This window comes from Oryctolagus cuniculus, chromosome 3 (genome assembly GCF_964237555.1).
Source record: "Oryctolagus cuniculus chromosome 3, mOryCun1.1, whole genome shotgun sequence".
Classification (NCBI taxonomy): Eukaryota; Metazoa; Chordata; class Mammalia; order Lagomorpha; family Leporidae; genus Oryctolagus; species Oryctolagus cuniculus.
The window spans coordinates 175,263,128-175,289,364 of NC_091434.1; the positions used below are offsets into that span (position 1 = coordinate 175,263,128).

At 43.5% G+C, this 26,237-nt stretch overlaps 1 protein-coding gene and 1 long non-coding RNA gene across 3 annotated transcripts in view; one reads left to right on the plus strand and one right to left on the minus strand.

Moving 5' to 3' along the window:
• The window catches only part of CNTNAP2 (contactin associated protein 2), a 2,389,242-nt gene that overhangs the window by 92,658 nt on the left and 2,270,347 nt on the right, over positions 1 to 26,237 (minus strand). The gene's annotated exons all lie outside the window — the stretch shown is intronic.
• Positions 14,773 to 21,598, plus strand: LOC138849077 (uncharacterized). 2 transcript variants are annotated; one of them, XR_011387484.1, is made up of 2 exons: positions 14,773 to 15,411; positions 19,004 to 21,598. It is a non-coding gene; the product is annotated as an uncharacterized lncRNA (long non-coding RNA). The 2 variants fall into 2 exon arrangements; XR_011387485.1 differs by lacking the exon at positions 14,773 to 15,411 and adding an exon at positions 15,440 to 16,158.

A 26,237-nucleotide genomic window follows, 5' to 3' on the forward strand; every position in this document is an offset into this window, starting at 1 on the left:
ATGACCAAAAGAGATCCTCACCATGACACGTTGTAATTAAACTCACCACAGTGAAACATAAAGAAAAGATTCTAAAATGTGCAAGAGAGAAACGTCAGATTACTCTCAGAGGATCTCCAATTAGACTCACAGCAGACTTCTCATCAGAAACCCTACAGGCTAGGAGGGAATGGCGAGACATAGCCCAGGTGCTAAGAGAGAAAAACTGCCAGCCCAGAATATTATATCCTGCGAAGCTCTCATTTGTGAATGAAGGTGAAATAAAGACCTTTCATAGCAAACAGAAATTGAAAGAATTTGTTGCCACTCGTCTGGCCCTGCAAAAGATGCTTAAAGATGTGTTACACTCAGAAACACAGAAACACGGCCATCTATATGAAAGAAGGTAAAGGAAGAAAACCTACCAGTAAAAGATCACAGGAAGCTCAAAGCATATACTAGAAAATAACTTGGGAAAATGGCAGGGCAAAGTCACTACCTATCAATAGTCACATTGAACGTTAATGGATTGAACTCTAAAGTTAAAAGGCACAGACTGGCTGAATGGATTAAGGAACAAAACCCATCTATTTGCTGCCTACAAGAAACACATCTTTCCAACATAGATGCATACAGACTGAAAGTGAAAGGCTGGAAAAAGATGTTCCATGCCAACAGAAACAAAAAAAAAAAAGCAGGTGTAGCCATATTAATCTCAGACAAAATAAACTTTAATACAAAAACTGTTAAGAGAGACAAAGAGGGGCACTATATAATGATTAAGGGTTCAATTCAACAGGAAGATGTAACTGTTATAAATGTATATGCGCCTAATTACAGGGCACCGGTTTATTTAAAAGATATGCTAAGGGACTTAAAGAGAGACTTAGATTCCAATACAATAGTACTGGGGACTTCAATACTCCACTCTCAGAAATAGACAGATCAACAGGACAGAAGATCAACAAGGATACAGTAGATTTAATTGACACTGTTGCCCAAATGGATCTGACAGATATCTACAGAACTTTCAATCCTACAGCTAAAGATTTTACATTCTTCTCAGCAGTGCATGGAACCTACTCTAGGATTGAACACATACTAGGCCATAAAGCAAGTCTCAGCAAATTTAAAAGAATTAGAATCATACCATGCAGCTTCTCAGACCACAGCGGAATGAAGGTGGAAATTAGCAACTCAGGAATCCCTAGAGAGTATGCAAACACACGGAGACTGAGCAACATGCTCCTGAATGAACACTGGGTCATAGAAGAATCAAAAGAGAAATAAAAAACTTTCTGGAAGTAAATGAGGATAACAACACAACATATCAAAACTTATGGGATACAGCAAAATCAGTGTTGAGAGGAAAGTTTATAGCAATAGGTGCCTACATCAACAGATTGGAAAGACACCAAATAAATGAGCTTTCAATTCACCTCAAGGATCTAGAAAATCTACAGCAAACCAGACCCAAATCTAGTAGGAGAAGAGAAATAATTAAAAACAGAGAAGAAATCAACAGGATTGAATCAAAAAAGTTACAAAAAATCAGGCAAGCAAAGAGCTGGTTTTTTGAAAAAATGAATAAAATTGACACACCATTGGCTCAACTAACTAAAAAAAGAAAAGACCCAAATAAATAAAATCAGAGATGAAAAAGGAAACGTAACAACAGACATCACAGAAATAAAAAGAATTATCAGAAATTACTACAAAGAGTTGTATGCCAGCAAACAGGGAAATCTATCAGAAATGGACAGATTCCTGGACACATGCAATCTACCTAAATTGAACCAGGAAGACGTAGAAAACCTAAATAGACCCATAACCGAGAAAGAAATTGAAATAGTAATATAGGCCCTCCCAATAAAGAAAAGCCCAGGGCCAGATGGATTCACTGCTGAATTCTACCAGACACTTAAAGAAGAACTAACTCCATTTCTTCTCAAACTATTCAGAACAATTGAAAAAGATGGAATCCTCCCAAATTCTTTCTATGAAGCCAGCATCACCTTAATTCCTAAGCCGGAAAAAGATGCAGCACTGAAAGAGAATTACAGACCAATATCCCTGATGAACATAGACACAAAAACCCTCAATAAAATTCTCCCCAATAGAATACAACAACACATCAGATAGACCATCCACCCAGACCAAGTGGGATTTATCCCTGGTATGCAGGGATGGTTCAATGTTCGCAAATCAATCAATGTGATACACCACATTAACAGACTGCAGAAGAAAAACCATATGGTTATCTCAATAGATGCAGACAAAGCATTCAATAAAATACATCACACTTTCATGATGAAAACACTAAGCAAACTGGGTTTGGAAGGAACATTCCTCAATATAATCAAAGCAATTTATGAAAAACCGATTGCCAGCATCCTATTGAATGGGGAAAAGTTGGAAGCATTTCCATTGAGATCTGGTACCAGACAGGGATGCCCACTCTTACCACTGCTATTCAGCATAGTTCTGGAAGTTTTAGCCAGAGCCATCAGGCAAGAAATAGAAATTAAAAGAATACAAATTGGGAAGGAAGTAGTCAAATTATCCCTCTTTGCAGATGATATGATTCTTTATTTAGGGGATCCAAAGAACTCTACTAAGAGACTATTGGAACTCATAGAAGAGTTTGGCAAAGTAACAGGATATAAAATCAATGCACAAAAATCAACAGCCTTTGTATACACAGGCAATGCCATGGCTGAGAAAGAACTGCTAAGATCAATCCCATTCACAATAGCTACAAAAACAATCAAATACCTTGGAATAAACTTAACCAAGGATGTCAAAGATCTCTACGATGAGAATTACAAAATTTTAAAGAAAGAAATAGAAGAGGATACCAAAAAATGGAAAAATCTTCCAAGCTCATGGATTGGAAGAATCAATATCATCAAAATGTCCATTCTCCCAAAGCCATTTATAGATTCAATGCAATACCAATCAAGATACCAAAGACATTCTTCTCAGATCTAGAAAAAATGATGCTGAAATTCATATGGAGACGCAGGAGACCTCGAATAGCTAAAGCAATCTTGTACAACAAAAACAAAGCTGGAGGCATCACAATACCAGATTTCAGGATATACTACAGGGCAGTTGTTATCAAAACAGCATGGTACTGGTACAGAAACAGATGGATAGACCAATGGAACAGAATTGAAACACCAGAAATCAACCCAAACATCTACAGCCAACTTATATTTGATCAAGGATCTAAAACCAATTCCTGGAGTAAGGACAGTCTATTCAATAAACGGTGCTGGGAAAACTGGATTTCCACGTGCAGAATCATGAAGCAAGACCCCTACCTTACACCTTACACAAAAATCCACTCAACATGGATTAAAGACCTAAATCTACGACCCGACACCATCAAATTATTAGAGAGCATTGGAGAAACCCTGCAAGATATTGGGACCAGCAAAGACTTCCTGGAAAAGACCCTGGAGGCCCAGGCACAAAGCCAAAATTAACTATTGGGATTGCATCAAATTGAGAAGTTTCTGTACTTCAAAAGAAACAGTCAGGAGAGTGAAGAGGCAACTGACAGAATGGGAAAAAATATTTTCAAACTACGCTACAGATAAAGGATTAATAACAAGAATATACAAAGAGATCAAGAAACTCCACAACAACAAAACAAACAACCCACTTAAGAGATGGGCCAAGGACCTCAATAGACATTTTTCAAAAGAGGAAATCCAAATGGCCAACAGGCACATGAAAAAATGTTCAAAATCACTATCAATAAGGCAAATGCAAATCAAAACCACAATGAGGTTTCACTTCACCCCGGTGAAAATGGCTCACATACAGAAATCTACCAACAACAGATGCTGGCGAGGATGTGGGGAAAAAGGGACACTAACCCATTGTTGGTGGGAATGCAAATTGGTTAAGCCACTATGGAAGTCAGTCTGGAGATTCCTCAGAAACCTGAATATAACCTACCATTCAACCCAGCCATCCTACTCCTTGGAATTTACCCAAAGGAAATTAAATTGGGAAACAAAACAAAACGGTCTGCACCTTAATGTTTATTGCAGCTCAATTCACAATAGCTAAGACCTGGAATCAACCTAAATGCCCATCAACGGTAGACTGGATAAAGAAATTATGGGATATGTACTCTATAGAATACTATACAGCAGTCAAAAACAATGAAACCCGGTCATTTGCAACAAAATGGAGGAACCTGGAAAACATTATGCTGAGTGAAATAAGCCAGTCCTAAAGGGACAAATATCATATGTTCTCCCTGATCGGTGACAACTAACCAATCACCAAAAAGGAAACCTGTTAAAGTGAAATGGACACTATGAGAAACAGTGACTTGATCAGCCCTTGCCCTGACTGTTGATGAACAACTTAATATGTTCTCCCTCTTAGTATTTTTTTGTCTGTTCTACTTAATATTATTGGTTTAATTCTGTAATTCATACACAGTTATTCTTAAGTGTTGAAACTTAACTGAAAAGTGATCCCTGTTAAATATAAGAGTGGGAATAAGAGAAGGAAGAGATGTACAATTTGGGACATGCACAAGCTGACTTGCCCCAAACAGCAGAGTTAGAAACATACCAGGGGATTCCAATTCAATTCCATCAAGGAGGCATGTACCAATGCCATCTCACTATTCCAAGTGATCAGTTTCAGTTCACAATTGATCATAATGATAGGACTAAGAATCAAAGGGATCACATAAACAAGACTAGTGTCTGATATACTAACCGATAGAACAAAAAAGGGAGAGAACGATCCAACATGGGATGCGGGATACACAGCAGACCCATAGAATGGCAGATGTCCTAAATAGCACTCTGGCCTCAGAATCAGCCCTTAGGGCATTCGGATCCGGCTGAAAAGCCCATGAGAATACTGGAAAGCCAAGACACTGTGGCAAAAAAAATTACCTAAATGAAAGATCTCCGTGAGTGAGATCCCAGTGGAAAGAACGGGTCATCAAAGAAGGAGGTACCTTTCTCTGAAGGAAGGAGAGAACTTCCACTTTGACTATGACCTTGTCTAAATAAGATCAGAGTTGGCGAACTCAAAAGGCTTCCATAGCCTTGGCAACTCATGACTGGAGCATAGGGAGATTACTGATGCCATAAACAGGAGTGTCAATTTGTAAAGTCAACAACAGGAGTCACTGTGCACTTACTCCTCATGTAGTATCTCTGTCCTTAATGTGCTGTACATTGTAATTTAACTAGTACTCAAACAGTATTTTGCATTTTGTGTTTCTATGTGGGTGCAAACTGTTGAAATCTTTACTTAATATATACTAAACTGATCTTCTATATGTAAGAGAAATGAATATGAATCTTGATGTGAATGGAAGGGAAGAAGGAGTGAGAAAGGGGAGGGTTGAGGGTGGGAGGGAAGTTATGGGGGGGGGGAAGCCATTGTAATCCATAAGCTTTACTTTGGAAATTTATATTCATTAAATAAAAGTTACAAAAAAAAGAATCCATTGTCCTAAGAGCTTGGAAGGTTTCCTGATCCAGGCTCATCCAGGGTCAGGGTTCCAGGTCTGTCACTGACAGAGAAGAGACCAAGAGTTCCAGGGAGACCCTAATTAGCCTCGTGTGGAGAATACAGTAGCAGAGGTGGGTGATTGGGACCATTCTAGGAAAAGTGACCCTGGGCGTGCTGCCTAGGGTATTTGAGTAAAATCTCTTAGACCCAGCCCTGTTCAAGGGTCGATGTGACCCCTTGAACCTCAAAGCTGCTTCTGTCACTCAGGTACTGAGAAAATGCTCCCTGGGAGTCCAAGTCCCAGGAGCCCACTGAACACTGAGAGGATGAACAGACAGATGCACAGTAGTCAGATCACACATGACAACAGCGCACTGGCCCATAGCCCGCAGCCTCTAGGCCAGGATGCCAAGCCACACGCTCTGCTGCACTCGGCCCCCAGCCACCAGAACTTCAGTAACTGCTCTCCTCATTTTTGTCTTCACCACCAATGTTGGAACAACCAGAGAAACTCAAATGTATTTCCCTAACCAATCACACACAGGGTGCCTGGCTTCTAGGTAGGTCACTTCCAGATTCCTCTTGTCAACAAGCTGTGCTCAAGGCACACCTGGAGCCTTCCAACGTTTCCATTACACAGCTTTCCCACGCCCCAGCTTGGATCAGTGTGTCTGCCACACCCACGTGATGGTGGCTGACACTCTTGCTACAGCAGACTGAACAAACAGCCTCTGTGTGTTCTCATCCGAGTGGCCTTTGTCGATAGCCCCACTTGTGCTCTGGAAGTTCTCTTCTCATTATCTGACATAGGATGTTGATAAGAAGTCAGTTAAGGGAGACCATGTCATCATTCACAGCTTTTCAAGGCCCTCAATATCTCTTGCAAAACAGATACAAGTGTCCTCAAATAAATATTTCCCCCTTAAACTCTGAACTAGCATTGGAAGATCTGTGTGTGTGGACCCCGGGTGGTGTTAATGAGGTCTCTGCGAGAAAGGCTGGCAGGAGGCAGTGCAGGGGAAGCCCTGTGGATTCAGTTTCCGAACAATGGATGCCCACGGACTTTGAGAAGTAATAAATACAAAATATTCTACCAAAGTTAGGTGCAATTTGCAAAACAAAAGCCAACACAGTTAGTATCTGTTATCATACCAGTTCCAGGAGACACATACTCCCCTGGTTGCGTTTGGGACAGTGGTAGCATCTGTGATACAGGTGTCTGGAATTTGAAGTGGAGAGATGGGTCTTTGTCACTATTTATATGGGGGTGTGATTTAACTGTCCATGCAACAGCAGGATAATGAGGCGATTTACAACATGGTGTGTTACATATCACTATACAGTTTTGTTCTCTAATCACATGGTGAGAACAGGAAAAAGAAATCAGCGAGAAAGTTTGAAATAGAGCATGCTAAGAGGAGCCTACAGGCAAACAGTTGCCAAAGCACCGGGAGGAACTGGCAGGCACTTAAGCTGAAGTTTAGAATGCTGAAGCAATTTTGGTCTATTTTTTTTAAGAAATCAATAGGCAAGCGCTGTATTGTGCTGGATCCCCCTCTGATAACAAAGTAGAGAGGGGAGCATTCAAACGAAGCCTTCACTGGGTTGGGCACATGCAGGTCAGCCCACAGCAGCAGCCGCTACCTCGCCTCCTCAAATCTAATTGGTGTTAGAGTTTCATCCTCTTGGGTCATCTGTTGGAAGACTGGGATAGAGCAACATCCATCGGAGATACTGTCTCCACCCCACTGGATGCTGTGATGGTCAGAAAGCAGCCCATGGCGCATCTGAGTCCCTGGACGGCAGTACAGGTAGTGGGGGAAGAAGCTGTCCTGTTTACGCAGGAGTGAATGCTAAAACTACAGCCCATATCAGCCACAAATCAACACAACCCTGCAAGGACTCTTAACTCTGTTGGCTCCATTTATTTCCTCTCCTACACAGATGCTTCCCTCGCTTCAAATCCTCCCGAGATGCACAGATTAGCAATGCTGGTTGGTTTGCCCCGCATTACAAGAGTGGAGGAGCACGAGAGCAGTGTGGATCCTTATGAAAAGAGGCCTGGTGGGGAAAGAATTACATCTCGGAGAAAAGGGGCTATTCTATTGGAGAGGACAGGCCTCGAAGGCCACATAGAATGAAACCAGCAGACCCAGAGCTGAGAGGCCAGCCCCTGGATCCAGCTTCACTACGGGTGACAGAAAAGGCCCCCTAAAGACAGTCCCTTGCCCCAGGCTCTCCCAAGTGTCTCAGACAGGATCAGCTAATGAGATCATCACCCAGAGAACTCAAAAGAAAGCTGGATGTGTTGGTCCCATAGAAAGACTAGGGGTTCGCTTGGCCATCTGTAGGGTTTTGAAAGCTCTTCAGGAGTCAGTAATGTGCAGGGTGGATAGAGAGTGTTCAGGGTGGGGCAGGGTTACAGAGAAGCCCGAAAGTCCCAGGAGAGTAACCAGAGGTCATTTCCACCCAGGGCATTCTCAGAGGGCCAGAGGAAGCTTCCCAGTGGCGGTACGCTTCTTGGTGGGATCCATCCATACACCTGTCTCTTTCGCTTTCCATTCTGTGCTTCCTGGGGCTGGGGGAGCTCTGGCTGTGAGGAGGAGAGTAGATGCCTATTTTGAGACAAACTGGGGTGTTGTGAGGGAGAAGGGGAGCAGGCTGCTGGCCAGGCACCCATCAGCTCTTGCTCTACTCCAGCAGATTTGCTAATCATGAGGCTCCCCCAGCTTGCTGGGTTAGAAAGCTCTATGTTTGCATGCTGCTGTCCTGAAATTGATCTGTGGGTTTGGAGTCAGAGAGGCAGGCACACAGGGGACAGTCAGAGCCTTTGAGCATCTCCTGGGTAATCTTAACTAGATACTGGAATGGCTGCTGGAACTGAGAGTAGCTTGCACAGGGACCATTCTCACCAATCCACTTCCAGAAACATTCTGCCAGGAAGGCAGGCCAGCTCAGTACAGAATGGTCACACTACCCATGACTTCAGTTCTTACGTTACACGAATGCAGTCCAAAATTGGTTGGGTTCTGAACCTCAGAGTAAACCTATCCTATTTCTGAAGGTTGTACCATGACCAGTATTCTTTATGGACTCCTACAACATCAAAAGTACAGGGCTTTTCTTATAAACAATTCCTACCAGTGGGCAATGAGGCGATAGAAGTGAAAATATACTTAAAATTTGTGTTTAAGGAAGATCTGGAAAATCACACAAAAGACAAAAAAGGCCACTTATTTGATAAGAATGGTCCTATTCAAAGTGTGGCCTAACTTATATTTGATCAAGGATCTAAAACCAATTCCTGGAGCAAGGACAGTCTATTCAATAAATGGTGCTGGGAAAACTGGATTTCCACGTGCAGAAGCATGAAGCAAGACCCCTACCTTACGCCTTACACAAAAATCCACTCAGCATGGATTAAAGACCTAAATCTACGACCTGACACCATCAAGTTACTAGAGAACATTGGAGAAACCCTTCAAGATATTGGCACAGGCAAAGAGTTTCTGGAAAAGACCCGGGAGGCACAGGCAGTCAAAGCCAAAATTAACTATTGGGATTGCATCAAATTGAGAAGTTTCTGTACTGCAAAAGAAACAGTCAGGAGAGTGAAGAGACAACCGACAGAATGGGAAAAAATATTTGCAAACTATGCAACAGATAAAGGGTTAATAACCAGAATCTACAAAGAGATCAAGAAACTCCACAAAAACAAAACCAACAACCCACTTAAGAGATGGGCCAAGGACCTCAATAGACATTTTTCAAAAGAGGAAATCCAAATGGCCAACAGGCACATGAAAAAATGTTCAAGGTCATTAGTAGTCAGGGAAATGCAAATCAAAACCACAATGAGGTTTCACCTCACCCCGGTGAAAATGGCTCACATTCAGAAATCTACCAACAACAGATGCTGGCGAGGATGTGGGGAAAAAGGGACACTAACCCACTGTTGGTGGGAATGCAAATTGGTTAAGCCACTATGGAAGTCAGTCTGGAGATTCCTCAGAAACCTGAATATAACCCTACCATTCAACCCAGCCATCCCACTCCTTGGAATTTACCCAAAGGAAATTAAATTGGCAAACAAAAAAACGGTCTGCACCTTAATGTTTATTGCAGCTCAATTCACAATAGCTAAGACCTGGAACCGACCTAAATGCCCATCAACGGTAGACTGGATAAAGAAATTATGGGATATGTACTCTTTAGAATACTATACCGCAGTAAGAAACAACGAAATCCAGTCATTTGCAACAAAATGGAGGAATCTGGAACACATCATGCTGAGTGAAATAAGCCAGTCCCAAAGGGACAAATACCATATGTTCTCCCTGATCGGTGACAACTGACTGAACACCAAAAAGGAAACCTCCTGAAGTGAAACGGACACTATGGGAAACGGTGACTTGATCAGCATAGCCCTGACTGTTAATGAACAACTTAATACATTATCCCTCTTAGTAGTTTTTTTTGTCTGTTCTACTTAATATGACTGGTTTAATTCTGTAATTAATACACAGTTATTCTTAAGTGTTAAAAATTAACTGAAATGTGATTCCTGTTAAACATAAGAGTGGGAATAAGAGAGGGAAGAGATGTATAATTTGGGACATGCTCAAGCTGACTTGCCCCAAATGGTAGAGTTAAAAACATACCAGGGGATTCCAATTCAATCCCATCAAGGTGGCATGTACCAATGCCATCTCACTATTCCAAGTGATCAATTTCAGTTCACAATTGATCATAATGAAAGGACTAAGAGTCAAAGGGAGCACATAAACAAGTCTAGTACCTGCTAACACTAACCGATGGAATAAAGGGGAGAGTGATCCAACATCGGAAGTGAGATACTCAGCAGACTCATAGAATGGCAGATGCCCTAAATAGCACTCTGGCCTCAGAATCAGCCCTAAAGGCATTCGGATCTGGCTGAAAAGCCCATGGGAGTATTTCAGGCATGGAAAGCCAAGACACTCTGGCAAAAGATCTCTGTGAGTGAGATCCCAGTGGAAAGAACAGGTCTTCAAAGAAGGAGGTACCTTTCTCTGAAGGGAGGAGAGAACCTCCACTTTGACTATGACCTTGTCTAAACAAGATAAGAATCGGAGAACTCAGAGGGCTTCCATAGCCTTGGAAACTCATGACCGGAGCATAGGGAGACTACTGATGCCATAGACAGGAGTGTCAATTGGTAAAGTCAACAACAGGAGTCACTGTGCACTTACTCCTCATGTAGGATCTCTGTCCTCAATGTGCTGTGTATTGAGATTTAATGCTATAACGAGTACTCAAACAATATATTTCACTTTGTGTTTTTATGGGGGTGCAAACTGTTGAAATCTTTACTTAATGTATACTAAACTGATCCTCTGTAAAAAAAAAAAAAAAAAAGAAAAAAGAAATTATCAACTCCCAACTTGACTCTCACTGGGATTAAACATGACAATAGGTCTGATCTGATTTCATCATCATTTAAAAAAATCATCTATTATTTTTCACTTTATGTTTCTGTGTGAGAGCAAACTGTTGAAATCCTTACTTAATGTATACTAAGCTGATCTTCTGTATATTAAGATAATCGAAAATAAATCTTGATGTGAATGGAAGGGGAGAGGGAGTGGGAAAGGGGAGGGTAGTGGGTGGGAGGGACGGTATGTGGGGGAAGCCATTGTAATCCATAAATCGTACTTTGGAAATTTATATTCATTAAATAAAAGTTAAAAAAAATTAAAAAAAAGTGTGGCCTGCATACAGAATTTGCTATGCATGTTAAAAGCTGATTCTCAACCAATAATAGCAGATATTTTCTGTGGTTTCAGCCTAAATCAGGACTGAGTGATGCAAAATACTAACCTTCTTCTCTGCCTCATTAGAATGGGAATAGCTTCTCAACACCCTTAAAGAGTCTGCTTACAATCCATTCCCTTCACCTGACAAGTATCATTAGGCACTCCTGAACGTCTGGCACTGTCGCAGGTGCTGGGCATATGTCACAGAACAAAACAGTCCCCCATCCCTGTTCTCATGGACTTCACATTCTAGTGGAAGAGAGAAGGGATACAAGCAACGTTGTGAAATACATAGTGCGTTACGAGAACGAGAGGCGCAGGGAATGCTGTGGTGGAATTTGCAATTTTACAAACAGTGGTCAGGGAAGGCTTGAGAAGGCGATGTTGGAGCAAGGAAGTACAAGCGGATCCTCACGGTGTGCTAGGACCCTCTTCTGTTTCCTGCATATGTCTGATGCTTCTAATGCAGCACCTTCAGTTGGAAGAGTATATGGGGCTGCAGAGGCATCTAACTCTTCCTCTAGCCTTAAGAAATAGTCCAGGTGACAAAGGTAGGTCCCACGCACAGCAGAGAGGGGAATGGCCATGAAAACTTCGTTCCCTCTAAACTCTGCTCCACAAAGACTAGTGTTTTTCAAGAGTTCAGACACAGAGGGCTACTACCTAGATTTTAGTAGAGCGGATTGAAAACAGTTCACCCCTAACAGATGAAGAGGCAATTCCTCAACTAAAATGCGATGTGGTGGTGGTGACTCATTTGTAGATTTAAAAAGAGGCAGTTGAGGTAAGAGACTGAATTCAACTCAACTCGATTTAATTTGGTTTCTCTCACATTAACCAGACAATTTTATGGGCTCAGCAAAGGGAAAAGCAGGTGCTGTGGGTTAATTTTAAAATTACCTAGAATCATGCAGAGAATGGATTTGTGACACAGTAATACCAGAAATCTGTGATTAGGGGAGCCACATGGCGTGGAAGGATCATGGGTTTTCAAGCCGGTGGGTGCTGAGCTTGAACTATGGCTATTTCACTTGTTTCCCATGTGACTTCGGGCAAGTTATTCAGCTTTCTGAACCTCAGTCTCCCCCCCCCCCCCAGTAAAATGAGGTTATAGGACAAGGTTGGTAAGAGAGAAGGCATGTAAGCACCAGGCGTTGTAATGATTGTAACAAGAATGGCATTATCAGTATCAAATGATTTGGTTTGTAAGATTCAGACATAGAGCGATCAGAATGATTTGACCCATTTTGGGGAAGATTTCAGGAACGAGGTCTGTTTTAACCTGGGCTTTGATGAACAGAGAGACTAGGAAAAGAGAAAGACAGTGGAGATGGAAGGGTAGGGAGAGTGAATGGCATGGATGGAGGTACTGAGAGAAGGAAAGGAGAGAGAAGGTTGGAGAAGCTGATACATACTCAGGTTGTAGAAACCTCAAAAGAATGTCAGCAGAGGTAAATATATTGCAGCAGCCAATTAACTGCTTAAGCCCAGACACAGCTATAAGGGATAGACCCAAGTACAACTCTGAGAGAAATCCATTTCTTTATCACCTAGCTTTAGAACTATAATAAAATTATTTACAAAACTGTCCTTCTTGAGAGGTTCGAAATAAGCATATAACTGTATATATCTGGAAGTGTTTTTCTATTTTATACCCCATATTTAGCAGGTTTTGGCTGCCATATTTTAGCAGGTGTACTTCTTATTACATCTGTTTCCTGGGTTTTCCTCAAATTACACAAGGTATGAAATATTTAGTTTGGCAGAAATTAGCATGGTATAAAATCATAAGGCTTAGGGAGTCTTTTTTACTTTGTGTTTATTAATCTTATTTGTATGAAAGGGAGAGAGAGAGACAGACAGGGAGAGAGAAAAGGAGAGAAGGGTCCCATCCTCTGGTTAATCCTGCAACAGTTGGGCTGGGCCAGGCCAAAATCAAGAGCCAGGAACTCAGTCCAGGTCTCCTGTGTGGGTGGCCAGGACTCAAGCACTTGAGCCATCACCTGCTGCCCCCAGGGTGCACCATTCGTAGGAAGCTGGAATGAGAAGTGGAGCTGGACTTGGACCCAGACTCCAATATGGGATGCAGGTGTCCCAAGTGCCTACCCAGGTTTCGTTTTTGATGGCTTCTCTACAATTTTCAAGAATTTATAGCTCTCCTGATGAACCTCAGCTAGAATTCCATTGTGGTTTATACATGATTGCATATATTTTCTTCCCTCTGTCTCTTTGCTTTCTCCTCTTATTCTGGAGCATTGTACCTAGAATGAGATACTGCATTTAACAACTAGGGGAGTTTATTCTTAGCATGTCAAGAAAGTATTAAGATTCATTGTGTGCGCGCCACGGCTCACTAGGCTAATCCTCCGCCTAGCGGCGCTGGCACACCGGGTTCTAGTCCCGGTCGGGGCGCCGGATTCTGTCCCGGTTGCCCCTCTTCCAGGCCAGCCCTCTGCTGTGGCCAGGGAGTGCAGTGGAGGATGGCCCAGGTGCTTGGGCCCTGCACCCCATGGAGACCAGGAAAAGCACCTGGCTCCTGCCATCGGATCAGCGCGGTGCGCCGGCCATAGCGCGCTGGCCGCGGCGGCCATTGGAGGGTGAACCAACGGCAAAAGGAAGACCTTTCTCTCTGTCTCTCTCTCTCACTGTCCACTCTGCCTGTCAAAAAAAAAAAAAAAAAGATTCATTGTGTGATGACTGCATTGGACACATGTTGTTATATGAGTGAATCCCCTTGACCTGGGAAGTCAATAGTCTTTGCTCCTTCTCTGGGAGAAATAGATCCAACGTGCATATGAGCCCAACTTTACTGTGGGAAGCTATTTTGAATACAGCACCAGTGTGTGTATCACTTCCTGTAAACTGGAAATAATTAAGGTCTGTGAACTAATAATCTTGTTTTATGAAGCCAACCATGATGACGGGATAGGCTAAAAACAATCTCTTCTGCTCCAGGAAAGTAAATCTTTAGGAAGCTCTGCTCTGCTCCTCGCCCCCAGCTTCCATTAGGCTGCACGGTGGTCCCACTGGCACTACGACCACAGGGAGCCGAGCCCTTTCCTTGCTGCTTTGATAGGCTTCTCTTTCTGGATTATCCTGAGCCCTACACATGTTGATTGCAATTCCTGGCTCCTTCCACTTTTCCTAGCTTTCCTGTTGTGCTCCGTTCACTGCCTACCAAGTAAGTCTCCGAATTCCTTAGCCTGGGATTTTACGTCTTCCTGATCTCGCCTTCCTCCTCGGTTCTGTGAACCAGTCATTGCCATACTTGCTCCTTGTTTCTGGCTTGCTGTGTCAGTTTCCTGTGTCCCTCTGGCCAGATTCTCCTCCTGTCACTAGCAGAGACCTCTCCTGACTCTGAAAATGTATTCTGTAAGCCACATAACCTCCTACTTCTCTCTACTCACTGATACATACCTACATTGACAAGTGGTGTGTTTAATCACCAATTGTTTGGGAATAGCTAAGCAGATAATCAAAAGCATCAACTTGCAAGTGCTGTTGAAGAGTTAAAATTGTATATGTGCGGGTGTAAAAAGTTAAGCTTAAGCTTACAGGTTTAAACCTTGCTGGTACAGCTGTAAAAAAATAAGACAGAGTAGCACCTTGGCAGTAGGGACTCCATTTTGGAGCACTTGAGACTGCATTCTGGGAAAGCACCCCCCCACCGTGAGACTCTGGTCTGAAACTATGATCTCAAATAGTCGGACAATAGCAGTGCACTACATCACCCTTGGCAACACACAAAAACCCCCTAGCATGATTGCTCAAGCTTAAAAGTAGAAAGGTTGCACCTGGGTTACCTGGGCTAATAATGAAGATGTAATTTGTCTATGTCTTAAGATCATAATTGCTGATTGTAAGACTTTAGCAACCGCTTAACAACCGTGTATTCTCTTCCCCTTCCCGGTTTTGCGGTTTTTGCCTTTATAAACCCTAACCTTTGGTTATTCGGGGCTGCTCTGTTCATGTATGGTCAGACAGCCCCAGCATGCTGGATAATCAATAAAGCTTCCCCTTGCTGTTTGCATAAGAGATGTCTCTTGGTGACGTTTTTCGGGCAGTCGACTCTAACATTTGGAGGCCCCAGCGAGATCTGACTGCTGCCTGCGGACGTCTCCAACAGATATCTCTCGGGGTAAGTGCAGGCGCCTATTCATGTTGTCGGCCGGCTTATTTGTGGTTTGTGTCTCTTCATTCTGGATTTTGGTAGTTTGTGAGCGCTCTAGGGTTTTGGGAACTGTGCTGGTGTAGTAGCTGCTGGGACAGGGCGTGAGCCCTTCCTGGCTGTGGCCGGCAGACGTGCCCGGGGGCCACAGGCTACGGCCCTGAGGGACGCCTCAGGAGGACAAAGGAAGGCTGGGGACGCCCAGATACTTCCGACGGGGCAGGCGTGGAGTCTGCATTCCCAGCACAGACGGGGTGGCCGGTAAGGCCTTCTTATTATTAGTCTTTTGTAGTTGTAAGGTGCTTTGTTGGTTGTCTTGTTGTTTGTTGATTGTATTCTCTTGTCATTTAGCATTGTATGGGGTGCTGTGATGGCTCCCGTTTGGTAGATTTGGAATCTGCATTTGTATTGCCAGCATGGTCGCGTGACTCTGAAGTGGTTCTGGAGTCTGCATTTGTAGGTTCTGAAGTGGTTCCGGAGCTTGCATTTGTATTACCGGCATGGGCACAGGGCTCTGAGGCGGTTCCAGAGTCTGTGTTTGTATTGCCAGCATCGTCGTGACCAGTAGTTTATCTCAGTTCCTCTACGGACACTTTGTGTGGTTGTTGTGTGCTGATTCTCTACATTGTTTGTCTGTTCGTGTACATTGTGTTGTCTGCTAACATGGGCCAGACTGTGTCTACACCTTTGTCTCTAACTTTGAATCATTGGTAGTAGGTAAGCGACCGGGCACATAACCTCTCTTTGTCAGTCAAGAAGGTAAAGTGACAGTCTTTCTGTGCCTCTGAATGGCCAGCTCTCGGAGTGGATTGGCCCCCCTGAGGGCTCTCCATTTACCACTCATTCGCCAAGTGAAAGAGGCCGTTCTCTTGCCTGGCCGTCAAGGGCACCCAGACCGGGATTTTGAGAAGACATCGGAGGTCAGTATTCCTTCCCTCAAGCGGGACCGGATCTGTGGAAGTGACCGTTGAGTGTCCGGCACCCCACAGCTCTCCGAGAACGCGGAGTCCCCCCGGCCACGGCTTAGCTACGGCCGAAACTCCAGAGGGATTGTAAGGAATGGGAGGGAAATTAGGAAGGGCAGTTGGCTGAGAGCCTGGAGACCCCCTGAGCTCGCTTTGGCTTCCCGGCGGCCGGACTGCGACCCGAGGACCAGGTCTCTCTCTCGGAGGGACGCCTGGTCACGCTGCCTACTGCTACGCGAGCAGGGCTTAGCTTCGGTCGAGGCTAATATTGGCCCTCCAGGTAAACTCAGACAACTAGGTAGTGGGTAACCTTGAGTGATAGGAGATTTCAAACCCCACTCAGCCCCCAGACATGAGGAGCTTCATTGCTTTCTACCTTCCTCCTCCTCCCGGGGGGGGGGGGGTGGGGGGGAGGGGGGCTCCCTCCCCCACTCTTTTGCTCTCCTCATCTCCATTCCTATACCACTGGCGAGGAGAAAGGGAGAGGGAAATTCCACAGGTCTCTCCACCTGGGGAAAAGCTGTTACCTGTTACCTGTTAACCCTTTCCAACCGGGTAAAAAGTTTTCCGTCTTTGCAGCTTATGGTAGCTCTGGTGCGTCTTAAAAGTTTTTTGTAAACTATTACTGTTGCTAAGCTTTGATTGCCTGAGGACTAAATCTGGAAAAGAGCTAAAGTTAACTATCTGTTGTAATTGAGTGTCTGCAGTAGTCCTAATTAATCTGGCTTTGGTTAAATTATAGAAGGTTCCCAACACCCCACGGCTAGTCCTGCCAGGCCCCGGTGTGTGCAGTCTTCCCTGTAAATGGGGGACCACAGCCTTTCTCTGCACTCCAAATATCTCTAGGCAGAGCCCCCACCCCAGGGCTGCTTCTTTTTCCTCTCCTGGAGGAATTTCCAATTCAATACCACTGCTGACCTTACCTAAGGGAGCCAGAACCTTAAGCCATTAACCCTTTCCAAGCTGATGGGTTATTCTCTTTGCAGCTAATAAAAACCTAAACAATGGGTTCATATGCTGATAATCAGCTCTTTTCTGTGCTGCTGTCCCTGACTCATCTGAGAGCGTTCACCTGTCTTGAAGGTTTCGCGTTTTTCTATTGCCATTATGAGTCTTGATTGGAAAAACTACAGCGCAAAGTTTGTTTACATTGTTTATCTGTTTTTAATGTCTAAGTAATTACCCAACTGATCAGAAATGTACTAATTTTGGCTAAATGGTTTGACTCTCTGACAGCTTAAATTCTAAACCGAGTCTTCCAACTTTGGGCTTCCAGTCGGATCCCTGGAACTCTCAAAGAATGAGACTCTAAATTTGTTAAAGTAACAGCTGCTTGGGTCAATTCAAATTATATAAAATATATTAAAATGTTATAAATGGTGTCAGACCTATACTGTATTTATGTTTTTGCTTTCCAGCTAAAGTGGTCTTATAAAAATAAGAGTAAATTCTGTGTATACAAGCCTTTATGTTGTTAACTAAAGTAAGCCAATGCAGATTGGTTCAGAAAATTGAGGTAATGCAAACACCCTTCGGTTTGCTCAGTGGCTTGCTTGCTCAGTTTTACATGTCTTTGATATGCTTTAAACTTGTTTCTCTTAATGAGGAAGATCTTTTCAAAGTTGTAAACATACACTAGTGTTTGCTGTCCAGGAGGTGTTATCCTCATGTTACTTAAAAACATAAAAATGTAATTTTAACTTCTATTTCAGATAATGGTGTGGTATTCATTAATAACTCAGTGTCTTAAGACATCTAGGCATCAGTGCTAAGTAAAACTTGGGAAAATATATATACTTTTAACATCTCAAATTTGATAAAAAAAAAAAAAAAAACTGTTTGAGTTTGTTAACATGTATTCTCATAGGTTGTCCATACATGACAATTCAAGGCTATGTAAAAGAAACTACGGGTATAAAGTTTCAAAAGGTGTAAACAAGTCATAAAAAGTTTTAAAATGTTTACAATTTTAAAATATTGTTTACAGAGTTAAGTGCTAATGCCAAAATTACACTGACCTAAAGTTAAAGTCTAATCTTCTGTTATAACAATGGGGTTTAAAAAAAAAAAAAAAAGTGTACTAATGTTAGTAAATATCTAAAAATGGTCTAAATCATAAATCTTAAAATCTGTTTCTGCAAAAACTGTAACGTCTGTTTTAACAGTGTCTGCTTATTCGGTTACTCTGCCATTTCTAGAGTTAGGTCCTGTAAGCTCTTTTTTTTTTGACTCTGTTAAATAATCCTAAATTATGTAAACTCTTATATACAGGTTTTTTTTATTATTTCTGGTTTATTCGACAACAAGAGACATAAAATTCATGTTAATCCATTGTGTACTCTACTGTCTCTGTTAAGTTATGGTTATGTGGCAGATGCTAGAAAACTGGGTTCCAGAAACCCAAGAAAGCTCTCGTGTCTACAGGCTACACGGTAAATACCCGGAAGCCAAAGGATGGCAGAGACCTCTGCCACAATTTCTCCTCTAAGTCAGGCTACACAGTATACACTGGTTAAACTGCCAGTTAAATCTAAAAGCCCAGAAAGTCAGGCTAGAGACCCAACTTGCTGCCTCACTTCTCCTCTTTTCTCTTCCAGAAGGGAAGTTACTACTGTTCTGCAGGACTCTCCACTGTGACGTACGGTTTGATCCCCAGACCTTATTTAAGGGATGACTGACCTTTTCTGTAATAATGCCTGGCCATAGTATAGGGCCCCAAACAACATAAAAAAAAAAAAGGGGGGGGGGGGTTAAACTACTAGATCAATTTTTCAGTGTACGCGTTAAATGGGCAGAACTCCCCTTTTAAACCAAACTAAAAAATAGATAAAAAGTTAAACTGAGGACCTCAAAGTATGCAAGCAGGTCACCACAGTTGATCTTACCTAAAGGGTCATAGTTCTCCTCATGGGCACAGTCTTAACTCGCAGGAAAATACTAAGTGTCAGAATTTGCCCATGACCATAATTTTTCTAGCTCACCCTAATATTAAAAAATCTCCAAAAATCAGGGTTGGGTTGGGCACCCCCCTTGACTGGCATCATAGAGGCTGCCTCCATGGTCCACTTTATTAGAGACCAGTGGAATGAGGAGCAAGCTAGCAGCAGGAGCAATGTATGGATGGGCAACAGGCCAATCAATGGCTGCTTTACACCGTGATCTGCCGTCAAGGAGACCCAGCAAGGCCAGTGCACCCCAAACCTGTGCACCTGTTGCTGATATAAGGAGCCAGGGCGTTGGGCAAGCAGCTGTCATAACAGCAAATGCCTTCTGTCGGCCCTGCCAAGAGCACAGCCACTGGACACGGAACTGCCCTGGGTGTCGAAGGACTCCTGGTTCAGAACCGCAGACCCTGTGGCCCTGAGCCAAAAAGCCTTTGGCTCTGCCCAGCCTCTGCCCAGCTTCCAGCTCCAGCCACTGCTACTGGGGATGGCTTAGGGTCAGTAAAACGTAAGTTGCCTATTTCTATCAGCCTCCTATTTAACTCTCCTAGTCCAGCCATGTAATGCGAGTCAACAGGGTGCCTCCCTTAAAGGAGATTTGCATCTCTTAACAATTTTCTTAACAGCACCCCATGGATAGGTCTGGGCCTCACACACCCTGCCAGGCCTTAAAAGTCTATCCAATAGTATTAAACTTAAAAAGCCCTCCCTGCCAGTTCCAGGGGAAAGTGGTCCCCTCCACTCCTGTACTGAGACTATAGATGCTTCTCTTTACACCGTGTGTTTTTAATGCCCTTATTTGTTTTGTCTCTAACAGACTAAAAGCTGCTAACTCCAAATGGTCATCAGGCAAGACTTCCAGCCCATTCCACTGGACTACCTGAGCAGCCCTCTGGACCGAGCAGTACAGTCTTTCCAAGGCCACTGTTGCACACCATAAGACAGGTAGCAAGAGGAAATACCCAAATCCCCCTCGACGCCCACATGCCAGCTTCGAAGAAGTTACAGAAAACAGAACTCCATCCATAATCCCAAAGAAGAATTTTGGGTATTACCTCTTGAGGGGAAAATATTAGGCAGAAAGTCAGTTATGAGCTTATGTGTGTGTGACATAAAGGCCTAATGTGTCCAGCATATGCATCTACATCTCAGTCATCCTGACAATGTTTCACGGGCAGCCTGGCCTTTGCATCCTGCCCTGCCCCCTTCTACCTGATAACCTGCCAGGTGGAGATGCCCGCCCCTTCTGCCTGACAAATCTTCCACAATCTCCCAGATGCAGCCCAGTATCTGCATTTCAGTATTACAGAACAGGCGGGGGTTAAATCTCATTTTCATGGGGGTGGGTTATGCGTGGCCCTAAAGAAAAAATGTTGTTTTTATGCTGACTGAACCGGGGTGGTTAGAAACTCCATGGCCAAACTCAAAAAAACGACTGGAAAAATGGCAACGGGAAAGGAAAACTCAACAGGGATGGTTTGAGTCATGGTTCTGCCGGTCCCCATGGCTGACTACTCTACTGTCAGCCCTAACAGGACCCTTAATTGTTCTATTCCTAATTGTAACCATAGGACCTTGTGTGTTAAATAGACTCATCACCTTCGTGCGGAAACAAGTTAAAAATGTTAAACACATGGTCATAAGACAACAATATGTCACATTAAAAGATACAAAAACAAATCTCTAAGATTAGAGATCCTCACAACAAGGAGTGGGGAATGAAGAGTTAAAATTGTATATGTGCGGGTGTAAAAAGTTAAGCTTAAGCTTACAGGTTTAAACCTTGCTGGTACAGCTGTAAAAAAATAAGACAGAGTAGCACCTTGGCAGTAGGGACTCCATTTTGGAGCACTTGAGACTGCATTCTGGGAAAGCACCCCCCCACCGTGAGACTCTGGTCTGAAACTATGATCTCAAATAGTCGGACAATAGCAGTGCACTACATCACCCTTGGCAACACACAAAAACCCCCTAGCATGATTGCTCAAGCTTAAAAGTAGAAAGGTTGCACCTGGGTTACCTGGGCTAATAATGAAGATGTAATTTGTCTATGTCTTAAGATCATAATTGCTGATTGTAAGACTTTAGCAACCGCTTAACAACCGTGTATTCTCTTCCCCTTCCCGGTTTTGCGGTTTTTGCCTTTATAAACCCTAACCTTTGGTTATTCGGGGCTGCTCTGTTCATGTATGGTCAGACAGCCCCAGCATGCTGGATAATCAATAAAGCTTCCCCTTGCTGTTTGCATAAGAGATGTCTCTTGGTGACGTTTTTCGGGCAGTCGACTCTAACACTGTCCAAATGAGCCCTGCTTACCTTCTACCAGGTATTAACTTCTGCACGTGTCTTAGTCTAGAGTGAAAGTGGTTCACTGGCGGTCAGCAGGTCTGATTCTCTTCTGCCGTCACTGCCAGCTCTGGTACAGCTATGCTGGATGGTAGACAGCTAACTGATCAGTTAGAAAGATAGGCGTGAGAGTCGGCTCAAACTCCACATCCAACAAATCGCCACACAGATCTGCTCCCTGACAAGGATGTCACTCTTCTGTTGCCTACTGACAGCCTCCTGTTCCTCCACACAAGCTCTACGCCTGGACCCACCACTGCTGCCATTCAATGTCCAGTGCCAACCAGAAAGGTCTAACCAACAAATGATGACGCTTATCCATTCTGTGATGTCTGACGACGGTCTCCTGAGCCCCCGCTGCTGGTGACACAGCCCAGGGCAAATTGCACACCAGCCCATAGGAGGTCAGCACAATCTTCTGTGCCTCAAATGCTGCTGGCTTGGTGAAGAAAACTTTAGGGCTGCAGTTGGAGAATGAAGGCAATGTGCTGCCTTCTCAGGATTAGAGGAGACTGCTCCTTTATATGAAAAATCACAGGTGCAGTTCCTCCTTGCTGATTTTTCTTACCAGGCTTAGATGACAAGGAAATGAACCTTGGAGATACTGAAAACACACATGGCTTTGGTAGCATGATTATTTTTGCGTTGGAAAGTTATCCAAATTTCCCTCTATTTGTTTGAAAGGCAGAGCTACAGAGAGGCAGAGGCACAGGCACAGGCACAGGCACAGGCAGAGAGATAGAGAGAGATCTTTCATCTGCTGGTTCACTCTCCAGATGGCCTCAATGGCTGGGGCTGCACTGATCTGAAGCCAGGAGCCTGCTCCGGGGCCCCCCACAAAGGTACATGAGCCCCAGGACTTGGGCCATCTTCCATTGCTTTCCCAGACCACAATGAAGATTTTGAATAGGAAGTGGAGCAGTTGGGACTCGAACCGGCACCTACATGAGCTGCCGGCACTGCAGGTGGCAGCCTCCCTCGCTGCATCACAGCACTGGCTCCTCTAATTCACTTTTGTGATAATGATATAAAATAGTCACAACATGATGATCTTTTCCATGGGATTACAGCCATGACATTTTGCCAAGATAAAATATACAAGTCAGAATGCATTTTCCAGGCATTGTTGCTGTCTAGCATATTCACAAAGTCAACTTAATCAATGCATTTTCTCATCTTCGTGAATCACCAATTCATCAGTCTCTCCACTCACTGACAAATGGTCCACATTGGTAAATAATGTCCCCAAACACAGATTCTTTGGGAATAGCTTGTAATGCAATCAAAGGCAGTGCCTTATTGGGAAGCTGTTAAAACAAATCCTCCAGGAGAAGAGGTTATAGTTCCTTTCCCAATGCTTGACTATAGATGATTTGAAAAACGTAGCACAGATCAGGAAAGCTGAGTTCATTGGAGAGAGATTTAATTCTTTGGATCTGTTCTTTCCTGACCAGCATTCTGTTTCAGACAAAAGATGTTCCTCTTTCTCCCACCCCTCTCAGCAAATCCCTTGTCAGATGGAGATTCACTAGAGAGTGGGAGGTAGAATCTGGATGAGTTTGTAACTCTTGATGCAGAGTCGTAATTACCCATGCAGATCACGCTGCTCATTTGCAAAGGTTAGCAGTGTTCCTGCAATTCACATGCTGTGCCATCTGCTTTGTTAAACTTGCTTGACTAATCTGAGTGTTTTGGAGTAGGCAGGACTACCCAGGGTCACAAGTGCCCAGCCCAGACACCCAGGCATGCACACACAACCAGTTGAGGGCGTTTCTGATCCTTTCATATTCACTGACCACTCTGACCCTGCCTGCTTTTTGTCTTCTCAGATGCCTCCAGACAGCTCTCCCCTTTCCTCTTGGACATCACTCGCCACTAGATTTACTGGGGAAAATAATCACAGGAGCTACACAGATGGATTACGTTCATTAACACCCATCATGTTCACATTAAAAGGTGTGAACACTCACATTGCTAACGAAATGAGAATGGAGAGGGGTGGGGAAAGCTGTCAGCAGGCAACAGAAGGGTGACGTCCCTGTTGGGGAGCAGACCTGTGTGGTGATCTGATGGATGTGGAGTTTGAGCCAACTCACTCAGGTATCTTTTGCAACCAATTGGTTGGCAAGCAATTCTGATTCTCTAAGTTAGGTTCCATGGAAGATGGCTCCTCAGAGAGGGGCCCTTTCGGTCACTCTCCCAAGAAGGCATTCCAAAATCTGAAGGTCTGAATGGGACTTTGATGGAAGGAGCATCCCTCCTGGACAAAGAAGCATTCTTGCCATGCCTTAAATGAAAAGGAATTTAGAAAGGAGCCTGGGACAACCCAAGCTTGACTGTTACAGCAGCCTGTGTCTTGAATGTCAGGCAGTGTAAGTCACATGTGGGCTCTAAAATTGCTTTGACACATAGATCAGTGACAGGATTGGACTTTGTCTTAATAATGCTGGTTTACAAAATGTTTATTGATTTGAAAAGCACACACAGACACACACACACACACACAGAATGAATGAATGAATGAATGAGAATCTTTGATTTGCTGGTTCAGTATCCAAATGCCTGCAACAGCCAGGACTGGGCCCAGCTTATGACAGGAGACCAGAACTCCATCCAGGTCTCCCACATGCATGGCAGGAAACCAAGCACTTGGGCCATCATCTGCTGCCTTCCCGTACATATTAGCAGGAAACTGGATCTGAAGTGGAATAACCAGAACTGGAACTAACACTCCCATTTGGGTTGCAGTTGTTCCTAAGCAACAGCTTGACCGGCTGTACTCCAACACCTGCCCCAACAGCAGTCAGTTTTTATTTCCATGTACCCATGATCAGAATGACACCATGATTTAAAAATTGCTGCTCCTCTATTCTCACACAAGTAAAAGACATCTGTCATTATGCAAATTCATTTGTATCTGTAGAGTCATTTAATTACCCCCTTGCTGCTTCAGAAAAAAACACAGGGCTGCCAAATGAGGCAGAACTACTTGGGATGAATGGGGTTGTTCCTTATAAAGGAAATGTAGCCCTTAAGCACCAGACTTATTCTGGGTGGGAATGGCTGTCCCAGGTTGTTGTTTATTTGCTGCCTTTCTGTGATTTGTCTTTTACTGATGACTCCAAATAATATACATCCTGGTGTTTCCAGAGCTATTTACGTTCTTCGTTCTGAAAAATGAGATTGCCACAGGATTCCTGACTTCTCATATCTTGCTGTGTCTACACCCTCTTGCTGTGGGCTTCTAGCTGTCTGTTATTACTGTTTTCAGTGTTCTTGCCTCTAGTATTCCTTGCTAATTTTCACTGGGTCTTACAAGGGCTAGGAAACCAGATAATATTGCTTATTAGAATTCTGCATAAGTCACATTGAGGACTGCAAGGATCCTTTGTGTGGTTCTTAGAGCAGCACACATGAGTATTGCACCCACTGGGGCTAGCACCTGGACAATGATCTCCTTGGAGAGGAGAGGAGGCAAATGTGAGACTAAGCCAACAGAGCTGATCAAATCTTCCCCTCTGATTAAAAAAAAAGATTTACCATGCCTAACTTGAGTGCCACCTTGGACACTCTCCTCACCCTGGAACACAGAACAGAGCTCCCAGGCCACAACTAGCACATGCCTCTGGGTAGTCACTGAAACAGCATACACTCCACTAAGCCACAGAGGCATAGGCCAAGGATAAAAGCCAGCACGGGAAAAATAAAACAACAAAAAACAAGTATCTTCACAAATGCCTAAAAATAAACACAGAAATTCAAGAAACAAGAATAAGGAAGACAACATAATGCCCCCAAAGGAACACAACAACCCTTTTTTTTTTCTTTTTCTTTTTTTTGGAACACAACAACTCAATACTAGAATGTGAAGATGAAGAGACTGAAAAAATGCCAGAAACAGAATTAAAAAAAACCTGATCATAGAATTACTTAGAAGTAATCAGAAGCAAATCAATGAATTAAAGAAATTCATACATGATATGCATGAAAAGTTTTCCCATGAGATAGGGTTTAAATAAAAATCAAAATGATATATTGGAAATGAAGAAATCAATAGAACAAATTAAAAAATGAGGTAGAAAGACTTAATAGCAGACTTGGTAAGGCAGAAGAAAGAATATCTGAGTTAGAAGACAAATCTCTGGAAATTTTACAGTCAGATAAAAAAAAAAAGTAGAAAACTGAAAACTAAAAAACAGTGTTGAAGATCCATGGGATACAATCAAATGATCCAACATACTGGTCTTAGGTGTTTTTTTATTTTATTTTATTTTATTTTATTTTTTGACAGGCAGAGTGGACAGTGAGAGAGAGAGACAGAGAGAAAGGTCTTCCTTTTGCCGTTGGTTCACCCTGCAATGGCTGCTGTGGCCAGCGTGCTGCGGCTGGCGCACTGCGCTGATCTGATGGCAGGAGCCAGGTACTTATCCTGGTCTCCCATGGGTGCAGGGCCCAAAGACTTGGGCCATCCTCCACTGCACTCCCTGGCCACAGCAGAGAGCTGGCCTGGAAGAGGGGCAACCGGGACAGAATCTGGCGCCCC